We start from the raw sequence: 20,535 nt of genomic DNA, 5'->3' as shown, positions 1-20,535 counted from the left end.
CAATGCTGTTTTCATGATTAATTTAAGTCTTCTAAAGTATTCCTTACTAAGATTTATTTGCATTTGTTCATGTTTTATTGTTGACCCTTCATCAGTTCCCAGATATTCATACAGTCCCTCTTGCTCAAGTTTTTTTATATCACATTCTTTATATCACATTCTTGTCCCAAACTGATGTTTTTCTGGTGCTGCAGTTTTCCTGCTTTAAAGATTGCTTTTGCACATTTATCAAGACCAAATTGCATTCTTATATCATCTTATATCATCTGAAAAAGTTTTGACAACTTGCAGTTGTGCTTTCAGTTCCTCATCAGATGAGCTATACAGCTTTAAATCATTGGCAAAGAGAAGATGAGAAGTCTTTACACTTTGTTGTTTTCTAGGAGCCAAATTATAGCCATGGCCTAAGCTGTTAAGTAGACAGCTTAATGGGTTAAGGGCAAGACAGAATAGCAACGGTGACAGAGAGTCACTCTGGAATATCCCCCTTTGAATTTTTATCCCTGGGATAATACTTTTCCTTTATCATGACTTAATTGCAAAGTGGTCTGCCACTGTTTCATGGCAACTATAATGTAGTCGATCAGTGTAGGGTATATCTTATACATTTTTAAGCACTCTTTTATCCATGAATGTGGGATAGTATCATATGCTTTTTTCAAGTCAATCCATGCCATACTTAAATTCTTCCCCTTTGTACAGGTCTCCACTATGACTTTATTTAACAACAAATGATCCTTTGTTCCAGATGACTTTCTTTTATTGCCCTTTTGTTCTACTGCCATAATTGAGTTTTCTTCTAAATGACTATAAACTCTGTCAGAATCAATTCCTGTGTGTAGTTTATATGTTGTCGGAAGGCAAGTTATTGGTCTATAATATTTAGGGTAGCATGCAGGTTCACTTTTAAGTAGGAGCATTATTTTTCCTGTTGTTAGTCAAGCTGGTGTCTGTTTGAGGTGTGCATATAAATAGTTCTTACTCATGGCTAAATCTTCCTGCAAAGATGTTACTACCTTTAAACAAAATTTACGTACTGCATCTGGGCCTGGGATTTCCAATTAGAAGCTTTTCTTAATTTTGTTTCAATCTCTCTGGGTGTTACTTCACCCCATTTCATATCCTGTACCTTTAAACTTCTTATGCTTTCTTTTACTTTGTGTTCCACAGGATTTTCATAGATACTTCTCCAAAATGTATCTATTTCTTCTTTTTTGGTGAACTTTCAATTCCTTTTACCTTGTTTGCCAATTCTCTATAAAACTTTTTGAGTCATCAGTAAATTGCTTATTTTGTACTTTTCCTTTATATTTATCTGAGTATCTTCTAAGTTTTTCTGCCTGTGTTGAGCTTTTAATTTGTTAGTTGCAATATTGCATGATAGAGCCTGGTCTGATCTAATACTGTGCATTGCTTTTATCACGTCTATCTTTCTTAGTATTTTTGTTGATCTGTTCTCTCTTCTATATTCTTCTAACAGTGGCACATCTTGTCTTAATTGCTTTATTGTTTTCTTTGGTTGATACTTCCATGATGGTATTCAATTTCTCCCCTTCCTTTCCCTTTCTACCCTATGTTCTTGTGGTAGAACTTTATCAGTTATTAATTTAGCTGTACAGTAATGCATCCTGTTTAATTCTGTTACATTGCATGGTTCTCCAATGACAGTCCTAATTACTGTGTTCATTTGTTGTATCAAACGCCTGACTTTTTGGGTTTTATTGACCTTCTGCAGTCTATTTCTTTCATTGATCTTAAAATGTCTATGTCTATTCAATCAAGCAACTCTTCTCTTAACTCATTTTCTTCTAAACTGATGACACATTTTTTTGTTTTCCATTTCCTGCGGGCATACTATAGAAAGTGCTATAGTATCCTCCTGTGGCACATTCTCTTCAATTTCATCCTGTGCCATCCTTTACTCAGTCATATGGGAACTCACTAGCCTGTCACTCCTGAACATTGACTGCTTCAAATTTTCCACAGTTTCCTGTTCCTTCCTTTGCTGTCCAGTTTCAAGTGAACATTTATACTGGTTTCCTGTGGAAGGCTGTAAAATATCTTTATATGGCACATGATCAATTGCTTCCTGTTCCACTGGTTTCCCCTTAATTTGGATATCCATTGCTCTATCCTGTTGTGGTCCTTTCTGAATTATATTTTCTACACTGGATCCTAGATTTTGTAAACACAAACTCCCAGGACCATATAGTCAATACACCAACCAGGGGTTGGCTCAGTATAGGTGGCTCCATTTACAATGAGCTCTGCACACAATTGTGTATTGCCTTTGAGGTTGCGGACATAGCTTTGTAATTGTCTTTGGCCTGGGAGGCCAAACATACCACAAATTTGACTTTAGTATGCTTTATTTGTTCTCTGGGTTGTTTGTTTAGTTTGCTGAGAGTGTTTTTATCTTGCTGGGTGCTGCACCTCCTATTTTTTGCCATGATTTTCTTCCTCCTGTTATACACCCATTGATTTTGTGATTTCACCAGGGTGGCTTGTTTTTTGAGTTACTTCTGTACTTTTTTCTTGTGGGTACACCTGCCTCTATGCAGCTATTAACATGCTTGTACACGGTTTCTGTGAAGAGTTCTGCATAGGCAGCAGTGTTCTCAGGGTTTATGGGGGCTTGACATTTTGCCAGGTTCTCACTTAGTAGCAGGAGGTTAGCCTTAGAATAGTTCCTGAATATTCCAGGTTTGGCTGGTGGTCCAGGTTTTATTTTTACTTCAAAGGAGACCATTTTGTGGTCTGACTTTACCAGGGTAGGCATTACAGTAGGGGGTGTGCAGCACTCTCCCATATTAATGAGGACCAGATACAGTATAGTTGCACCCCTGTTTGGTGTATTCACTATCTGGTACAGGAATCTCTGTGCATGTACATTTGGTGTCATATAGGATTCCCAGTTAATAGTGAGGTAATTAAAGTCACCCATGAATATGGAATTGAGTTGGATGGTTAGTGTTTCTAATATGTTTAAATATATGGTATGGGTTTTCTGGGTCATAGAGGGAGACCTATAGCATGCAAGGAAGTGATACTGGATTTTGCGTACGGTGATTTGAACATGGAGCAGCTGAAGTGCATTGTCCTGTTTGTCCAGCCTTGAAATATATATATATATATATATATATATATATATATATATATATATATATATATATATATATATTTTATGTAGATGGAGACACCACCACTTTTAGTCCCTGCCTGTAAGGTAGCTGGTCTAAATGTGTGGAAAGCATTATAATCTTGCAATGTTGGTGTTCTCCATGCAGCTTTAAACTATGTTTCAGTGACTGCACAGATGTCAGCATTCTCTAGGATAAAGAGAGATTCTAGGGAGTAGGGGTTTTGTTTAGACTCTTAGCATTGAGCAGTAATACATTTAGATTTTCTTGGTTTTGATTTGCTATGACAGAAGTACTTTCAGTTTGGCATTACCTAAAAAACACACTATGGGGGAATACAATGTTTTATCTAATATTCAAAAGCTTAGTGAGAGAGGTGCAGACCATCCCTGGCAAAGCAGTGTGTTTTGTTGGCCATCACCTTCAATGCTGAGAAATATTGCAGCCCCTTAGAAAGGCACCAAAACTAAGCCAATTATTAAAGTCAGTCATCTTTTGTTCGTATTGTGGCATCATCCTTGTGGAAGGTAAAATTCTGCTTAATGCTATGCTCATACCAGCCTGAGACACATATTACAAGAGCTCCATTATGTCTCTCTTCATATAGTCTAGGGAGATACATCTCAGGTCATTTAGAAAATAAATAAAAGTGAAACTATATTAGCAAATACAAACCTAATTTTGGATTCCAGCAGTAGAATGAAAAAAGTTACAGTTACAGTGCCATATAAGAGGGTAATGTCTAAACCTCATATTAATTTGATATAACATACCATCTTGAATGAACAAAATGTTCCAGTGCTGTTTAGATATGACAGATTATAACCAAAGCTTATTAAAGGCTATCTTAGAAGTGGAACCCATAACAATATTCCTCATTACCAAAAGTTAAAACAAAACCAGGATGTTGATGGCCTATTTCATAAGTTTAAAAGTTATTACAATATGGAAAAAAGTAGGTGGCATGATACTAAGAAATAATTCCATGAGGAGGTGCCATTTAATTCTTAGGTGAGGAGAAATGAGGCATGTTAAATAGACATTTAATTTCAGCAAAGGTTGACGATTACTGTAAAATGGAAGATATTGTCTATTTTAGTAAGGTAATGTCTTTAATGTGGCCTAATGGCTGCATATCGCAAACTCTAAATCCTTGGGTTAAAAGGATGACAAACAGAAACATACAGAAGGGTATGGCTCTTTAGCCTCATAGTTGCCTTGTCTTAACCAAGCAATGTTGGAAGACTGACTTGGGATTCAGAAATTCCTTGCACACACTTTACAGTTCTATTCACAACAGCATTAGAGAGTGAGTTGGGTTCAAGCAATTGTGAGACTGTTGTTTCACTACAGCAGTACAAAGGCACTATGTTGCAGTGTGAACAGTGATGCCACTGGCATTGCCACACAGAAATATGTCAGTCCCAGCGTGAAGCTAATGCTAGTTAGCCATGTGCTTTTCCAAGCCATCTGAACAGCATGGCAGAGCAACTTGGAGAATAACTCTACTGAACTATCTGGGGATTGAACCAGAGTGTACTCTGTCTTTAGATGGCATACACCCACTCATGCCAATGAAATGTTAGAGGCTAACATCATGGTGGGGGGTAGGTACCAAGAAGCAGTTTGATTGTGTACACATTTGCACCTTTGGGTGCTTGACTGCAGCTGTCTGAATGTCACTAGTTAGCCATGTGCTTTTCCAAGCCATCTGAACAGCATGGCAGAACAACTTGGAGAATAACTCTACTGAGCTATTTGAGGATTGAACCAGAGTGTACTCTGTCTTTGGATGGTATACACCCACTCATGTCAATGAAATGTTAGAGGCTAACATCATGGTGGGGGGTAGGTACCAAGAAGCAGTTTGATTGTGTATACATTTGCACCTGTGGGTGCTTGACTGCAGCTGTCTGGATGTCACTATGTGTGTGTGAATGTCCTAGTGTATGTGATTGGATCTACTAGACCTAACTGCACTAGTGTTCACCCTGAGAGCTCAGCATTCAATCCAAAGACAGGACAATGAGATGCTAATAACATGTTTCTAATTGCAGCTTTAATATGTCTCTGAATTGCAAATTTTCACTCTCATGTTATTGGGTGCTATGATATTCTTAAACAGTGCAATGATTTTCTGAATCTTGATTTCAGAATATTAAAAGAGCGTACAAACCTTTTTAATATCTGTGTTTTATTTTGACAAAAAATAAGAGCATTTAGTTATTTGAGAAATGAAAGGGTAGCATATATATAAAATTAACAGAAAACAAATAAAAATAGTGAAATACAGATTTTGTTTTTCACAGTTTGGAAAACCCAATGGATATATAACTATTCCTATCCAAAGTGGAAGCATACTCAAGCATTGCACTGAGGTGTTGCAGTTTTATAGCAAAATAATCAATAAAAAAGAACTTATAACTTGTACTAAGTATGAGTTTAAATGTGGAACTTGGTCTTTCTTCCTCATTAATGTTAGAAACAGAGATGATGTAGATGTGCTACTGACCTAAAACCTAAAGATCATCTCTTTAGAGAGAAATTTAATTACTACTGCTGCACATTTTCATAAAAATGAGAAGTAAATGTTTTTAATTTCCCCAATACAAGTAAAAATAATCATTCTAAATTTGGTATGAATAAACAAAATAAGAGTATATTTTACTGGAATAATTTTAATTATCATGCAAAAGTAAGCTTCTACTTAATGCAAAAATGCAAGTAGTCACCTAATTAAACAATTTATTTTGTGATTTATAAGCCTTTCCTGCCTCTTAATGAGTAGATAAATATACATACTGTTGCTTATAGAATGACTGGTGAATCCTAGCCCAGGCGGCATAGTACTTGTTATAGTACTGTTGTCAGAGGGCTTGTAATAGGAGTTTAATTGTTAGAAAAATAACATTCTTGATAACATTATATTCTTGTATTTAGGCAGCAGTTTTACAGTAGAGCCTGATAGTTTTACACTGCTATTAGTGTAAATTTCTCACCTTCCTGTCTGATGGCTAAATGGGTGGTAAATCATAACTAAATTACCAGGGCCAGGAGCATATCTGAAAAACACTAATATTAGAACATGCTGTTTTCTGCAATTTGTTTCTGAAATCCAACTTTTTTATTTTATTTATTTATTTATTTTTTTAATTTTGGAAGCCAGGCTTTAAGCTGAATCATTCATTGTTATTAATATTTGTAGTGTCAGTACCATAAAGATATAAAAGAAGTTTAAATGATATTTAAGATCGATGAAGAAAAATCAGAAATGCCTCTAAAAGGTCATGGGTGAGCTGCTTTCCAGTGTTCTAACATCTTATAGATTAAATTACTGTACTTGCATGTGCTTTAATACATTGCAGGCAGAGTTACAGCAAGCAAGAGCTTGATAGTGAAGTTCTGTGGATCAGTTACTAAGGAAACATCTGGCTACATCCACAGCCATGACATTGACTAGACCAATATAATATTTTATAGTATGGGAGTGTCAGAAATAAACTTGTTTTACTTTAGAGCTCCACTGAATGTCATCAAAGGCTTTTATTTATGTTTCAACTGCCATTTATAAGATTTTGGCCCCAGTTCCCAAACGTACATGTGCTACACTCAGCCATGCAAGTGGTAACATACTATGTCACTACACCATCTCAGTGGCAGCTAGGAGGGATGGTATAACAGTCAGGAAATCATATTTATAGTACTGGCTACACATTACATACTGTTACTGAAAACTATTCGCATCTTCTGTTATATTTGAACTCCAGCCGTATTGACAGTCTTGTTCATACTGCACTGTTATCAACCTTAATGCCACAGCTAACTGCTAAAAGCAGTACCTCAAATGACCTTAGTAAAATGATCATAACTATATTGCATTAAATTGGATGTTATAGCTACACAAACATAAGTCACATAACAGACCAAAGGCATCATACTTTATACTGAGTGAAACCACTACAGCACATTCTGTCAAGTAAAGTACTGTATACAAATCATGACACTACAGAATTTCTTCTGGATTTGCTTTATATTGAGTAGGACAAGCCTTCAGCTGTAAAAAGGGCAAATTAAAGTTTCACTGATGAGAAAGCAGCAATCTTCAAGTTTCCCACTGGAGAGCATTCCATGAAGCAAAGTAACAAAGTTCACAGTCTGAATGGTACATATGAAATATTCATTTCCAGAGTAGTATATTATTCTTCTATACAGCTAGAAGAGAAAAAGGAAATAAGGAAATATTGCATGTAGAAGTTCAGACATCAAATTATCGTGGTCTGTTTGTCAAGACACTTTATTAAGATTGTGCTATGAAGCAATGACCACAAACTCGGCAGATTATGTGAGCCAAATTGCTATTAAGTGTCTGACAATATATAACTTTTCAACTTCTTCTGTTATCACTTTAACAATACATTTCACTTATCTTAAATTCATCTGCAAATTTTTGTATAACCTCTATGCAGTCTAGCTGTTACTGATGAATAGCTTTAATATGTTGAATGTTATTTGGTGCACCTTTAAGTTTCATATTTAATTCCTTCTCTGTTGCAACAACCATCTCCATGGTTCCACTAAAAATGGAGTTGGTCCCATTTGTTTTCCTCAGTCAGTAAAACATTATATAAATAAATTGCCTGCAGCCACACTACAGGGCAAATGCATTTATGATGGTCTGAAAGGAGTAGGCCTGATGCAATTTGCTCCAAGACCTACTCCAGAAATAGCAATTAGTGAATGGATTTGGTTGTGCCAGATGCTGATGGAGAAAAAATTCAGTCATGAAATAAGTAGCAAAATTGTAACAGTTAATAACCAAAGATTATGGCCCACAATAATTAACTATGGAGCCATACAGACAAAAGTATATTTATATTTCAGAACAACATACTTACAAAATGGCATGGTATTTCTTTAAAGCTGTAGCAAATGTAAACTTAGTGTCAAAGGGCAAAAATGATCCATAAAATCTGCCAGCAGAGAAGCAACAAACCTTTGCGCTAAATAAATATGTGAATCAAAAAGAAAAAAGGCCCTGTTATCTATTTGCTGGCAACAAAGCTCAGGGAAAGGCATAATATCTTTATGAAAATCTAAAGAAACACAGAAGGGCAGAAATTAATACTAAGTATAGCCTAGCTAGTGCAGAGCAAAAAATGAAAAGTAGTGAAAAGGCCAAGGATAGCCTTGTCAGTCAAGACAAGAGAAAAAATAATACACATGGGAATGCATAAGGCAATGGAGGGTGGGCTACTGAAATGTAGGAAGCCTGATGGTAAAGGAGTACAATGAGATGTTAAGAAATGGGACTGTTGGGGAGCGTGGCCAAGATGTGCCCAGTATAGCAGCAGTTCTACTCAGCTCTGTGTATAAAATATTTGTATGACAGGAATTGTTGGCTAAAAGTTATTTGAGAAGGTTAATTTCTTCATTAACTAAATCTTCTTATAGAGATCTAGGACCTCACATAAAACTTTTGAAGAAATTCAATGATTTTCCTGTCAAAAATACTTTGGATTTATTATCTCCTCACCAGCAGTGGAATGGCTACTTCAAAATCAACACACCAAGAAACTTCTCTCAGAAAGGATTTACAATCATTGCTAACTAATGTACAGGATCTATCTACCAAACTGGATAAAATGGATCTAAAACTGGATATATTTAAAAAAGACTGTACCAAACAAATGGAAAAGATTCATGAAGACCTTCAAATACAAAAAACTCAAATGGCAGGTTTTGAATTAGCACTTAATGACATTGACAGCAGAGTACATAAAGAAGAAACAAATATAGAGTACTTATTGAAGTAAAATACATTTTCACAATCTAAAGTGGATGATCGGGAGAACCAGTCTCGCAGGAATAATATCAGAATATTTGGCTTACCCGATAATATAGAAGGCAATAATCCACCCAAATTCCTAACATCTTGGGTACAAGTAGTCTTAGACCTGCCATAATCCTTGTCATATGACATTGAGAGGGCTCACAGATCCTTGTCTACATCTAAAACAAGTAAGAATAATTAATCTAAATCAGTAATACTGAGGTTTTTATCAACATATGACAAAGAACTAGTTCTTAAAACAGCCTGGGCAAAAGCTCCAATTAAATTAAATCAAAACATCATCCGTTTTGACAATGACTATTCTCCACTAGTAATAAAAAGAAAACAATTCTTACCATTAATTAAGGAACTTAAAAAAGCACAATTCCCTGCTAGACTTAAAATCTTCTTGCAAGATGGCATCAAAACATTTGAAGAACTGGATACTGCCCTTACTTTCATAAAATCTAATAACATTATTGAAAAATTAGAAGAAATGGATTGGGCAAGTGCAAGTCTTAAAAGATTAGCAGAAAATGACAGTTGGAAAACAATGGAAAAGAAGAAAAGTTCAAAAAATATTTTTCTTTTCAACTAGAAACTCTAAATATAAATCTAGTGACTTATGAATAAAACAATGTCTTCATGCCCATGTAAGTTCACAACTTTAAATACTATGTTATTTTAATATATGTGCCTTTAAGTCTGTGTCAGTAAGTCATGTATATGCATATAATACCATTTATTTATTATAGTTATGTTTATAATTGTTTAGTCATATATGGTTCCAAAATAGAATATAATCTAAGTACTTCGTTTTCTTCTTTCTCTTTCTTCTTTCTTCTTTTCTTTCTTTCTCTCTCTCTTTCTCTCTCTTTCTAATAGTGTCTCTATTGTGTATTGTATGTAGTAGTAATGTTACATACTAATTTGCTCTATTGGGATACTTATGATCTAATATATTATATTAACTAGATAAATTGAATACAACTATAATATAAAATGGGGTTAATTGAAGGGAGCAACACTGAGAATAATATTTAAACTGATAGCTTATAAGAAGGTATGAAACCTGGATTATTGGCCTTGTGTTATTTCAGAACAAGAAATATGGCAGGATGGTCTTGATGTTGCTTAGGCTGCATGTACTTTAACTTCATGATGTGTTTTGTGGATTTAAAAGTGCAGCTGATCTGCAATTTTCTCAATTCATGAACAGTGGGGTTTACGGCAGCCTCAGTTTGATAGAAAAGCTTTTGAACTGTACATATATGGGTTTGTAATTTGCAACACATAATTAATAGTATTGCAATCATGATGCAAAACAGTTTGTCTCACGCTTATCTCTCAAGAAGTGATTCCAAAGGAAAATACACTTACAGTTCCCTCTTATTTCAAGAACACTGTTTTTTTTTCTCTCTCTTTTCACCAAGAAGTCGGCTTGAGCAGAAACTTTTCCTCAATAGAGCACAAAGCAGCTGGATGACATCATTCAAGTCTGTGCGACCAAATATCTGATCTTTGAACCCGTGGGAACGTCGCACAGACAACATGGAATGTTAAAACGCGATTTACCCGCAATGAGGTTTTAAAGTACTTTAAAGCACTCCACAAACATTCAAAACATTATTATTTCAACTTTTATTCTTATTTTTTGCTACAATTAATAGTAAGGAAGGATGAAGAAAATACGTATGTGTATGTATGAGTGGTTGTGTGTGTATATATATATATATATATATATATATATATATATATATATATATATATATAGATTCACTTCATAACATTGAAATATCAAAATACTGAAACTCAAAACACTGAAACCAAAATACTGAAACTCAAAATACTGAAAACACATATTATGCATAAACTCAGCTTAAACAACATAAATCATAACAATTTCTACCAAATATATGCAGGGGGCAAGGCCCCCTGCACCCCCATGGGTTATTACCCCTGCTAATTAAATATATCAACTCCAAGATTGCACATAGTGTAGTTAAGTGCAATCTTGGAGTAGATATATATAATTAGCAGGCGGTATGAGGGGTGCAGGGGGCTTGCCCCCTGCATATATTTGGTAGAAATTGCTATGATTTATGTTGTTTAAGCTGAGTTTACGCATAATATGTGTTTTCAGTATTTTGAGTTTCAATATTTTGAGTATTCAGTATTTTGAGCTTTCAGTATTTTGGTCTTCAGTATTATGAAGTTTTGTCATTTTCAGTATTATGAAGTTTCAGTGTTATGAAGTGAATCCATATATATATATATATATATATATATATATATATATACATAGATATATATATATACATATATATATATATATATATATATATATATATATATATATATATATATATATATATACATACGTAGATGTATGTGTGTATGTGTGTGTGTGTGTATGTGTGTATGTATTTATGTATCTATGTATATGTAATCATATGGGGATATCTATATATGTTTGTATGTACATGTACATTTATCTCTATACACTGCATTAAATGAAAATTGTTTAAAAAAAAAGGAAGGGGGAGGAAGAAAGAAAGGAAAAAAGAAATAAAGATTTAAATGAAAAGACACACTTTTTGACAACATTTTGACATATACATGTGTATATAATATTATTACTGCATTGTGCAAGCAATAACCACACTGACATTGTAACACATTACAAATTTTGTAAAAAATGTTGACCTCATGTTAAATACACATTTTGTTAGATTACTGCATGCACCTTCAGTTATAGGTGTATTTTTTCTCTAACATGTAGTATGAAAAACAAAATTGTAAATATCTTTACCATTAGATGGTAGACAGCAAAGGCAATTAACCTCCTTACACTCTGTTAGTAGAAAATGGCACCTAGTGAACTTATTACATAAAGTTTCTAATGAGATGCAATGGTGTCACAATATATATGCTTCTAAGTGATCTTTAGTTAACATTTTTTCTTGCATATTGAAATAACAATATATCCATGAAAATAAGTTAATATACAGAGTAAAGAATTTATTTATCTGTTGTGTTTATATATATATATATATATATATATATATATATATATATATATATATATATATAAATATATATATATATATATATATATATATATATATATATATATATATATATATTCTTAAGCCTAGATAGTCTGTACCTAATCTAATATCATTAATAGGGAAATGGTTTAAACAATACATGATTTTAATGACAAAAACATCATATAGACTACCATTTAACATTATAAAAGAGTCATTTTACAGATAGGTATCATTCCTCTTTGAAGTATACTATTAGATTTGTTTTTCTTTTCATTATTTTATAGTTATTACCTATGAGAAACAATCTTATAATTAGCTTAAATCTTTATGGATAAGTTATATAGAATGTACTAAACTTGTAGTATGTTATAACAATATGGTTTAAAACTTCAGCTATATAAAGTGATGAGGTTTTTATTTGAGTAATTATAGTATTCCTAGTTACAAGTAAAGATTGGCAGTAGCTTGAGTACTGTTGCTTTTGGAAAGAACAATAATTTGAGTGGTTATGCTACTCAAATTAGGGGTTTTCAACTCCAGAATGGGGAGGGTTAGTTATGTTATCTTAAAGTTATGTTTTAATGATTTGATACAATCTTTTCTGATGTTCACAATGACATGTTGTAATATCTCATAGTATAATATTGATTTATTACTAAGGTTTTCTAGCATTTATTGTCAACAAGATGGCAAATTACTGAATAACTATGTACACAACAAACATAAATACAAACATTTCTTTTAAAAGGCATTTCAATTAATATCAATGGTCTAAATAATCCTTGCAAAAGAAGAGGATTAAACAAATACCTTAAAACACATAAATCACACCTTGTCTTTTTACAAGAAACACACTTGGTATCTTCAGATATTGATAATTTAAACTCCAAACATTTTCCAATTCTAGCTAGCTCAGAACATAATGAAAAAAAGAGGGGTAGCTATTTTATGGAGTAATTCCCTTCCTGTACCTAAAATATTGGAGGTATACAAAGACAATAAAGGGATGTTTTGTTCAGTCACAATAGACTCATATCAGAAAATATATACTCTAATAAACATATATTGGGTGCCAGGTATAGGATCAAATACAGTAAAACAGCTTTTAAACAAGATTGTAAGCTTAGCTAAAGGTAGCATTGTAATTGCAGGTGATTTTAATTGTATTTTGAATGATACAGATACTAACACTACAGTTATAAGGAAAATTTCCACCTCAGCAAAATTATTAAAAGACTTGACAGATCTATTTTTATTAAAGGACATAAACATGTTTGCAGACCCAGACTCTCTCCCATATACCCATTATTCTTATAGACACAAAACAAATTCAAGAATTGATAGAGTTTTGATGTCAAATGAGTTAACAGATGATCTTGTAAAAGTTTATCCCAAAATAACACAATAATTCCCCTATCATGGAAATATACTTTTATTGCCCCAATAATTAAAACAAAGACCCCACCAAATGTTCTTCATATAGACCAATCTCTTTATTAAATGTTGACTCTAAAATGTTCATGTCCATATATGCGGAAAGGATTAAAATGTTTTTACCATCCCTAGTTAATGAAGACCAAACTGGTTTTATAGTTAACAGAAATACTTATGATAACATTAAAAGAGCAATTACTTTGATAGATGCTGCAAAAACATTAAATAGAAACTTAAACCTAATAAGCTTAGATATAAACTGTGCCTTTGATTCAGTTAATTGGTATTACCTATTCATGCTCTTAGAAGAAGTGAATTTCTCGAATAATTTTACAAACCTTATATTCAATTTATATAAAGATAGTCAAGCTTATATTAAAATTGGTACTACCATTTCTGAGAAAATACCTATTATAAAGGGACTAAACAAGGATGTCCCTTGTCACCACTATTATTTACACTAGTTATGGAACCATGGGCCAACTTAATAAGGGATGATGAAAGAATTGAAGGTTTCAAGTTGAATTCTACTACTTCTTCTAAACTACAATTATTTGCTGATGACATTTTAATAATTTTGGAAGAAAATAATAAATCTATCTCAGCAGTATTTGACAATATTATGAAGTTTTAAAAAATAGCAGGTCTAACTTTTAACAATAATAAAGCCAAGATACTTCTTGGTAATATAGAAGGAATTACAATTCCTCAGAAATACAAAAAATATATCCCTCAGAACAATCAAATAACATATTTAGGAATAGTAATTACAAATAATATCAAATATATTGCTCAAGTAAACTATAGTAACTGTCTAACTAGAATAGAAGATTTAATAAATAAATGGAATAGACTATTATTTACTATGGAAGAAAGACTGTCAATTATCAAAATGATTATCCTCCCTAAAATACTTTACATAATTCAATTGTTGTCTTTATTTCCTTCCAAAATTATAATCAGAAAATTCAATACATTAATGATTAAATTCTTTTGGCATCCTAATAAGACTAGAATCGCTTTAAATTACCACATGTATGATCGGACAAAAGGAGGTATAAGATTTCCAAATTTGGAATTATATACAATGTCCTCAATTATTAAAACTGTTTCCCTCTTAATTAACAACAACTATTCTTCTAAATGGAAATTATACTTAACTTTATTATGTTGGGATTCTACTATCTTGCTAAATAATCAGAAATCATTAATAATAAAGAACTCTATCCTATGGATGATATATTTTTTTATAACACAATCAATTAAATCATATAAATCAATCTATATGCTAACTCTTTTTAAGACATTTAGAAATTATATATTTAAGTTTACAAATTATAAAGTTTGGTTCTTTCTTCTTTATCCCATATCCTTCACTCAAGGCCTTATACTCTCAACAGATTCACAAAAATGTTAATTTTCAAAGAGAGAGGTTTAATTTATTGGTCTCAACTAATGAGAAAGGACATAATTAAGTCTTTAGAGGACCTAAAAAATGAATTTAAAAGAGAAAACATATATTGGTTAAATTTACAAGAATGTAGACAGCATTTATCAAATGCTTTAGAATTAATGCCCCAAGATTTAATACAATCTATACCAAAAATAATATTTCTAATTTCAAGCACTCAAAATGCAAATATTGCTAATATTACATTATCACATATTTGTAAAATATTAAGAGATGAAACAAATCAACATCCTCGAAAATATTGGCACTACTTTAATATAATTAATTCTCATCGTCCCAATGATCTAGATAAACTTAATATTTTCGAATCAGCTTATAAAACTACAGCTTTTTTAAAGTGGAGAATTTATACTTGGAAATTTATGCATGGATCCTTCATTACACCACATATCACTAACAAATTCAACAAGAACATAAGCATGTGTTGGAGATGTAAAAAGATATTGAAAGCTGACTGGTCACATATGTTCTATGATTGCACATTATTAACAAAATATTGGGAAGATATAAATTGTTTCTTACAAGGCTTGTTTACAGATAACTTTATGTTAACCAAGTCTTTAATATTATTTAATACTACAATGCATCAAAGTGTTAATACAATGAAATATCCAATAATATGGACAGTACTGTCTATAGCAAGGAAAATAATAACAATCAATTGGAAATCTGATTCTCCTCCATCACTTTGAGAATTTAAAATACTTCTCACTGAAGTCTGCAATCTAGAGCTATTGACTATCAAGTCAAGAACAAATAAAAACATAAACAAAATAAGTTTGTGGAAAAAATTATTTGATTTGCTAGAAAAATATTAACTGTGAAAAACATATTTATTAAAATCTGATATACTTGTGAGCGTCATTGTAAATAGTTATGTTCCTTTGTTAGTTATAAATTGTTTAACTTTTGTATTGAATATACTTGAACATCTCTTGTATTTAGTTCTTTTATTGAAAATTCAATAAAGTTGTTTTCAAAAAAAAAAAAAAGAAATGGGACTGTTAAATTAATACTTCTCAACACTTATGCAGAAATGCATCTTAGCTGATTAGCTGACGTGATCAGGAAAATGGAGTACATCCCAGTCCTTTAATAGAAGGACTGTTTGTGAGTGAACTTTAAAAGTTACAAGTAGAATACACAACGTGTCCTGAAGAGATATGTCTAAGGAATGTTAGAGAACTGATAATAATACTAAGTGAACTTTATAACAATATACAGGAGGAGAATGTCGTTCCTGCTTACTTGAAGAGGATGCATATGATTCTTCTGCAGAAGAATGGAAGGAAAGCCAGCTGAACATTATTGATTTGTCATTCTTATCTCAGCTGTAAATGGAATTATGGAATCACTGTTGAAGGAGATTTTTTTTTTGGCTCCCACATACTCACCTGCTCATATCTGTCCTTGTCTCATACCCCTTTGTCTCTTCCTGCAAGATCACAAACATCCTGTCATATCACTTGCTACAGACAAGCTCCATTTCATGCAGATAGTGCCCTTCATGGACCTTCTAATGATGAGGTCACTGTCACCACTTTGTATATATTATATATATATATATATATATATATATATATATATATATATATATATAGTTCCCTATCAGAAGCCTGAAACACTATAAGCCTGAAAATCAAAATCCTGAAACCAAAAGCCTGAAAATTCAAAATCCCGAAAACCCAAAATCCTGAAAACACAAATAATGCTAATATGTCACTATAAAGACACTAATATCTACCAACTGATCCTGACCCTAACCCTAACCCTAAAGTCCGTCACTATCGCACACTCACCTGACCTGCACCCTAACCCTAACTCATTTAAACCGCCCCTAACCCCAATATTTGTCACTATTGCATACATGCCTAACCTGCGCCCTAACCCTAACTCACTTAAACCACCCCTAACCCTAACAGAAAACCAACCGCACACTTACCTGAACCCAACGCATGACCTAACACCACAGGGCTAACAATAGCAAAGCCACAATGATGTCAGTATGTCCATTTTGTGTTTTCAGGATTTTGAGTTTTCGGGATTTTGAATTTTCAGGCTTTTGGTTTCAGGATTTTGATTTTCAGGCTTATAGTGTTTCAGGCTTCTGATAGGGAACTATACATATATATATATATATATATATATATATATATATATATATATATATATATATATATATATATAAATATGTGTGTGTGTGTGTGTGTGTGTGTGTGTGTGTGTGTACCTAGGTGCAGGAATTTTTATGGCATATGCTTCACAGGGAAACCGTAACTGAAGTGGAACATGTCTGACAGCACTGAATACTTTGGCACATGGACTCAAGCATTAACTTCTATTAATTGAACAGTAGCCAGCTCAAAACCAGAAAATATTGAGTGATCTCCAGTGGAAAGTACCTGGTTGTAAGCAGAAGCATGGAACCTTCTTTACTTCAATAGAAAACAGATAAAATAAGAATATTAGAACTTACAAGAAACTCATTGGAGTAGTGATCAATGTGAGAGAATAAAAAATAAAAATAAGTGGATTAAGATGAATTATAACTATGATGAATCTTCACATAAGGAGGGGTAATGATTATTGTTAAACAAAAAATGTATATGGGCTTTGGGAAGGGCCTATTTTGTAAATGAAGGGAGAATAATTCTATTTGCATTAAAATTAAATGGGCATATAATTACAATAGGATCTATTTATGCTCACTTTAGAGATTATTCTGACTTCTTAGCAAATATTTCACATGGATTGCAAGAGCTTAATAACACTTCTGTTATTTCAGGGAGGACAACAGAATGTCATACTGAATGATGTAGTACATCAGTCTTATCCACCAAAGGTATATTCATATTAGAAAAGTCATGTATCTATGTTGATAGATTCATTGGAAAAAAATGTACACGTTTCACATAAAGCTAAATTAGGATCATTGATATGTTATTTTATCACCAGATGTATTACAGTTAACAAAATTTAATATAAATAACTTTACTCCTTGGACAGGTCACCAGATCACTATGCATAAAACATTTTTATTATATACAGGATGGGATCTTGTCAGATAAGGAAAAGGAAGATATGTTCAGCATGGTTTAAGATGGATCATTTTGTTACTTATATTCTCACCCAGATTATTAATTATTGGGTAGAAAGCGATAAGGTAGCAGTTTCTATAAAATTGAAATGGGATGCTTTTAAGGCTACCTTATATAGATATATGGAAATGTATATTATTCATTTTACATATAAAGAAAAAGTGCATTTAAAATAAATTGATCAACAAGTAAACTCTTTGCATCATTTATTAGCTATTAATTGTGATAATATTTCCCATTTGGACAGCAAAAGTGGACCTACATAGTTATCATCACAACATTCTAGAGCAGACATTCAAAGCAGATATTTTTAAAAATAATTACTTTCATTTTGATATCGTAAGGAGATGTTTTGCATCACACATTTGGGGATTACAAACTAGAAATGCAATTTTCCAAATGTATAATGAGGCCAGACAACTAACAAAAGAGCAAGGTGAAATTAAAGATATTAATTCCTATTTTAAGAAATTATTTAATAGACTATGATCAAATAATGTGCAAGAAATTGATGAGTGGTATTCTGTAGCTAAATTGAAAACAGTAATTAAGAACATAGGTATGTCTTTACTGGATATTAAAGAAGCAATCAATGATTTAAAACCAAGTAAAGAATTAGGTCCTAATAAGCTATATAGATGAATTTTATCAAGCTTTTTCAGATGAACTTGTACCTTTTCTTTTGAAACTAATGCATTAATGACTATTCCTGGATGGGGCATTCTTAACTCAATGAGGCTTGCAGAAATGGTTTAAATTAAGAAAGAAAACAAAGGCATGGCTTAATGTGAGAACATTATTGCCCCATCTCCATTATAAATCTGCATTGTAAAATAATAGAAAGAGCAATTAAAGAAAAAATACCATAAGTAGAGAAAATTCTTTATTCAATACAACTCAGCTTCTACCCAAGTAGGAGAGCAATTGATGTTGACCTATTACTTCAATCATATCCATGCAGGACAAAATTAGATTCCATTGGGTTTAACAAGATTTGATACAACTAAGGCCTTTGATTTAATTAATACACATTTTTTAGGGTCAGTACTAAAAATATTACAAAATATACCCATATCTTTAATTGCTGTTATATAAAATCTATATGCACTGACAGAAGCTTACATTAAAATAAATAATAAGATTCTACCTACAATTAATTTAATTACACAAATAAGGCAAGGGTATCCATTATCAGCTACTCTGTTTTATAATGTAATAAAGCCATTACATTTTAAACTTAATATACTTTATTCATAACAACTATGATTAGAATAGAACAATATATGCTTGCCTTTGCTGATGATTTAATGGCCATTCTAAATGCATTTAATCAGAGCATAAGTTTAATTATAGAAAGTTTTGAGTGGGCAAAATATTTGATTAGTTAAATAATTAATCTTGAGAAATCAGAAAGAATATTAATAAAATATACTGATCAGAATTCAATGTTTAATCAAATTCCTGTTGGGAAAACCATCAGAGCTAATCTAGAACATTTTTTTCAGGATACATATTATATTTATTTCTGGAAGATTATAAATTACCTAAATATAATTGGAAATATGTGTTCTTTATTAGGGAAAATTAATATAACAAAATGATTAATTCTACCTTTGATAATATTTCCTTTATAAAATCATTTACTCCATCCAAAAGAATAATAAATATCACAAGTTATGAGAAAAATAGACATATTTTTATAGAGAGGAGGAGGCCCTAGAATTTCTTGGTATGTAATGAGAGCATGTAATGAGCAAGGGTGCTGAATTTATTGGGCCTGAAGAGTTTTGTAGAATCTGTTGGCACAATGAGTCTAATAAATATTCAGTATAATAGTAGCCTGGTTTAAGAGTTGATTTTGACTAAAACAGTAAATACTAAACATCCCTTGTTTAAATTATTAGCTGTGTAATATTCTTATTTTACATTAACAGAATATTTTAAATCAATAATTTCCAAAAATATTGTTACCAATTCACTATATCAAGTTAATTTGGAAGAATCATATCATCTCTTATTCTTTTCCTCTAATAAGATGGCTACTGCCTGGGATGAGTAATTTGGCCTTGTTAGAATATAACACAACAAGTAGTATTAAATATGAATGAATAGACAAGTTAAGGGATGAACTGGAAAGAATTTTTCATTGAACAGTTAATAATTCAAATAATAAAAAAATGTATGAATACTATGAAAAAGATATCTTTGTTACATAAAATACACGTTACAACTCAATTGATATATTCCAAGGTAAAACTGATTGGGAAAAGGTATTACCTATTAAGTCTAAATATGAACAATAGCTGAACTTATTATCGGAAATAAAAAAATATATATTTGTTAGTCAGGAATCAAACAATACAATATACAAAATGTATGCTATACATTTTACTCTCAAACAGATTTTTTTTTGATGCATGATAGTAGTTCATTAGCTTGTTGGCATTGTGACCATGAACAAGTTGACTTATTTCATTGTTGCTGGTTATGTGAATCAACACAAAAAAGT

Source organism: Protopterus annectens, chromosome 4.part0 (genome assembly GCF_019279795.1).
Source record: "Protopterus annectens isolate FY-2018-M chromosome 4.part0, PAN1.0, whole genome shotgun sequence".
NCBI classification, from domain to species: domain Eukaryota; kingdom Metazoa; phylum Chordata; order Ceratodontiformes; family Protopteridae; genus Protopterus; species Protopterus annectens.
The sequence above is the reverse complement of the archived record's forward strand: the minus strand, read 5'-3'. Positions refer to the sequence as shown.